Source organism: Giraffa tippelskirchi, chromosome 12 (genome assembly GCF_054371585.1).
Source record: "Giraffa tippelskirchi isolate mGirTip1 chromosome 12, T2T-mGirTip1v1.2.pri, whole genome shotgun sequence".
Lineage (NCBI taxonomy): Eukaryota > Metazoa > Chordata > Mammalia > Artiodactyla > Giraffidae > Giraffa > Giraffa tippelskirchi.
This window is the reverse complement of record NC_137286.1, coordinates 118,343,586-118,348,374: the sequence shown is the minus strand read 5'-3', so window position 1 is coordinate 118,348,374 and position 4,789 is coordinate 118,343,586. Positions and strand designations below refer to the sequence as shown.

At 38.4% G+C, this 4,789-nt stretch overlaps 1 pseudogene; it reads left to right on the top strand.

Moving 5' to 3' along the window:
• Positions 1 to 3,751: 3,751 nt before the first annotated feature.
• Positions 3,752 to 4,569, top strand: LOC145528647 (large ribosomal subunit protein uL11 pseudogene; annotated as a pseudogene).
• Positions 4,570 to 4,789: the final 220 nt, after the last annotated feature.

Genomic DNA, 4,789 nt, shown 5'->3' with positions numbered 1-4,789 from the left:
TTGATTATTTAATGAATTAACTTTTTCTGATTCTGCCTTTGAAATTAGAGAAAAATTTTACCTTAATAGGATTTGTCCTTCCAGAATTTCTTTTAATCTCCCAATTTATAACTGCATAAAAATTCATGACTAAGAAAGTTAAAACATTAACATGGGTGAAAAAAGGAAGTTAATTAATCAGCATATATTTATTGAGCAACAAAAAATATTTATTGAGTTGCTAGCTAGCAGATATACCAAGATACATAAACGCTAGTCCCTCAAAAGTCAAACACAAATATGAACTTGGTAAAATACTAGGAGTATTTTGACTTTAATTCAAATTTTAGAGATAAGATTACTTCTGCTCTTCTAATGGCTTGTAGAAATTTCACATCATTTGCAAAATAACTGCAATGTAATCCCGCAAGAAAAATTCTTTGCCAATGAAGTGTTTTGTTCTTTAAGCCCTCACTGACAGAAAAGTTAACTGGATGATAAATTAAAAGAACAGGAGCTATGAATTTTCAGATCTACTTTTAATTGCTATCCTGACATATTTGGCCAACACAGTGGAGAAAATAAATTCTTGTGAATAACTAAATTTTTCAGAATCAGACATCAGTATCCTCCCTGTTTATTGCCATATCTGTTGGACAGATCTAATGTCAGGTTAAGACAGTGGTTGTAAATTAACATGACACCCACTATAAACATCCATTTCTAGTCTGATCCTTTTGAAAAGATCCCTGGGCTTATAATTCTTAAAGTTCTTAAAAGCATGATTAGAGTAGGAGCATGAATTATGAAGGTAGTACTTAACAGACAATTGTAAGATTTAGAAAAAGAATAAGAAAAACTTTTCAAAATAAAATCAAGCAGGATCTTAATAACAATGGGCCCACAGAGCTCAACTAAAACTGGCGTCAAGTAACTTAGTAACTTGGCCGACATTTCTGCATCTCCTCATCACCTTGTACATGAAAGCATGCTACCAACTTCAATACACATTGTACTACATTAATATCTCCCACCATCCGGGCATATTCTACCAGTGCAAGAGATCAACAATGATTATAAGATTGATAAGGGAGAGCTAAATATTTGCAATATTGTGAATACTAACAATAAAAGTTATGGTAAAATGTGCCTGGGGATAGTCTGGAAAATTGACTTAAATTTATCTCAATAAATCTCAATTTATTTATTTTTTTAACCTTCTACGAACTTCCTCTTTGCCCTCTGCATGTGTTTCCTAAAGAAAACCAAATGAAGGAACTTTCCAGGAGGCCCAGTGGTTAAGAATCCAGGGGATGCAGGTTTGATCCCTGGTGGGGGAACTAAGATCCCACTCAGTTGCCAGTCCACGTGCACCACAATGAACAATCCCGCATGATGCAACAAAGATCGTGCATGCCGCAGCTAACACCCAGTGCAGCTAAGTAAATAATTACAAAAAGTTTTAAGGCCTAGTACTGAGCATTAAAAATAAAACAAAAAAACAAATGGAGACATTCCTTCTTGGTGCTTTCAAAGCAACAGAGAAAGAAACTATCAATGTCTGTGCTTCCGGCTCCTTCCCTGAGATCTGGCCAGCCCACACAGACCCAGACCCGGGACAATGATCAGACACCTTCAAATCGCCAGAGCTCAGAGCTGTGTTCTCAGCACAGGAAGTCCAAGTGTGAAAAGTGGAAATATTGTCTATCCACATTTTCTTCGTAAGAAAGTGAAGAAAGTGTTTGTCACTCAGTCGTGTCTGACTGTTTGTGACCCCATGGACTGTAGGCCACCAGGTCCTTCTGTCCGTGGGATTTCCCAGGCAAGAATACTGGAGTGGGTTGCCATTCGCTTCTCTAGCGGATCTTCCCCACCCAGAGATCAAACCCAGGTCTCCCACATTGCAGGCATATTCTTTACTGTCTGAGCCACCAGGGAAACCCTTTCTTTATAGCAGTTGTAATTAATATTAAAATAGGTTTATATCATAACCTTATATTAAATATATGTTGTTTTGTCATTTTGTTTTGTCACTATATTGAAATTGGTCAAAATTCAAATAGCTGTAAATGAAGAATGAATAATAATAATAACTCAAAATGTTGAAATAATTGCTTAAGGTGATTTACCTTCTGTAAACCTAGCTATCAAAGAAAAACAGCATTCTTGGCCCCTAAGAATAGAAGATTCAGATAAAAATGTTTTCAATGAGCAGTATGCTTAGTCTTACAGGAAAGGCCAAAATTCCAATCAACCTTGCTAAAATTGCATGCCTGCTAACCTGAGCTATTTTGAGATTTTTTTTTTAAGTTAAACCATGTCTGAGTTACAGAAGAAATATGCACAGTTCTCTTGTGCATAGAAACAAAGCCTGATCTGTTCATTCCACCTTGTTATTTAAATTCTTTGAAAAATTAGATGAATCTGATAATTTATGAAACTAACTTTGAAATTATATTCAATGCAGCCTAATGCACTTGTGGAGTGACTGTGATAATAACAGCCACCACTTCTTGTGTGCTGGTCTTTATGTACTGTTGATACATATGTAATTCTCACAAAGAAACAAAAGAAAAAAGTTTGCATGGAAGTACTCCTACTTAAGATGTTAATAGTTTGCCCAAAACCACTCAGAATCAGATCCAAGAATCGAACCATGTCTAACACCAAAGTCTGAGCTCTGTTTATCAAGCAATGATATTTAGATAATTGTTAGTGATCCTAATAACGTCTCATTTTAAAAATAGTAGAACCACTGCATTTTATGCCATAACCTCAGTATCTTGCTATCCATCAAACATTGTGAGAACATGGAAATTCAAAATTATTAGAAAGGGAATTTAGAAAGGCAAAGGGTACGAACTGGATATTAGAGGAAAAAAAATCTCTCTTAAAAAAGTTCCATCAGCAGGAATGTTCAGATTTAATGGAAGAGCTCTCTGCTCCTCCTCCAAGGTTCACCTCTGCATCTGGGCTCTAGATCTCCTCCCTTCTCAAAGTGAGGTCCTCAGACCAGCAGCCCAGGTGCTCATTAGAAACAGACAGTTTCCGAATCTGCATTTTAAGAAGATCTAGGTTCTCATATACTCATTAAAGTATGAAACACTCTGCTGGATGATACATATCTTATCCTCTCCCACCCCTCATCGTCCCCTAGTCATCCATTTCTTTGCTGTGTCCTCAGTTTCTTTCTGCTGTTTTTGTTTCCTCACATAGAAAACACTCTTATAAACAACAACAACAAAAAAAAACCAACCCTCTCTGATCCTGCCCTGAATCCAGCTATGACCCCGTTTTGCTCCTTTTCTCAACCAAGTGCCTTGAAAGTGGTGTCTGTGCCCCCCTGAATCCGTATTTTCACCCTCTGTTCATATCCCAACCCACGGCAGGATGGTTCAATCACCTACTGGATATCATCTGGTGTCTACTACATGCAAAGCACTGAACCAGACTCAGGATAAAATGATGTGCAAGAAGCAATGTCTTTTGCCTTCGAATGAGTATCTTCAAACTGTTTTAACATAGATCACCACCGACTCCCTAAATCACCAATCTCAGTAAGCACTTTTCCTTCATTATTTAGGAGACTCCAGTTGTCTTCCTAGGTCAGAAATCAAGGAGATTTTGCATTTTGTTAAATGCAAAACAATACTACTCTTCTAACTTTTTTAAAGGAAATAGCTATTTTAATTGAAATGTTATCTGTTAACTTGTAAGGTGTTTATTTTTATTTTAAAATACATTAATAGTCTTAAAATTATGACTTAAATTTATGACTTACAAATCAACAGATAAAACTTATAAAGTTCCTCTGGGCCTTCGACTTTCAGCTCAGAGGAGGCGAAGGTGCAACTTTCTTCGGTAGTCCGGAATCTGGGTTCATCTGACACCAGCCGCCTCCACCATACTACCTAAGCATGTGTTAGTCACTCAGTCATGTCCAACTCCTTGCGACCCATGGACAGTAGCCTTCCAGGCTCCTCTGACCATGGAATTCTCCAAGCAAGAATACCAGAGTGAGTTGCCATTCCCTTCTCCAGGGCATCTTCCGACCCAGGGTTTGAACTTAGGTCTCCTGCATTGCATGCAGATTTTTTACCAACTGAGCCACCAAGCCCAACAAGGTCAAAATCGTGTACCTGTGGTGTACCGGTGGGGAAGTTGGTGTCATGTCTGCCCTGGCCGCCAAGATCGGCCCCATGGGTCTGTCTCCAAAAGAGGTTGATGGTGACACCACCAAGGCAAATGGTGATTGGAAGGGGCTGAGGATTAAAATGAAAATGACAATTCAGAATATTCAGGCCCAGACTGAGGTGGTGCCTTCTGCTTCTGCCCTTATGATCAAAGCCCTCAAGGAACTGCCAAGAGACAGAAGCAGAAAAAATTAAGCACAGTGGAAATGTCACTTTCAATGAGATTATCAACACTGCCCAGCAGATATGGCATCAATCTTTACCCAGAGAACTCTCTGGAATCATTAATGAGATCCTGGGGACTCCTCAGTCTGTGGGCTGCAATGCTGATGGTTGCCACCCTCACGACGTCATAGATGACATCAACGGTGGTGCGGTGGAGTGCCCAACTGGTTAAGAACTACAAAGAAAAGAAAAATAATAAAGAGTTGACAACCAGTGGATTAAAAAAAAAGTCCTCTGGGCTCCTCAAAAATTTTAAGTGTTAAGGCTTCTAAGATGGAAATGTTTGAGAGTAATTGGATCCCGTTTTAGAACCAGGTTAGTTGCTCAAAAAATCCTTAATACCTACATAGCTATCAACTGCAGAATTATATTGGAGGGACATGAATAAACTG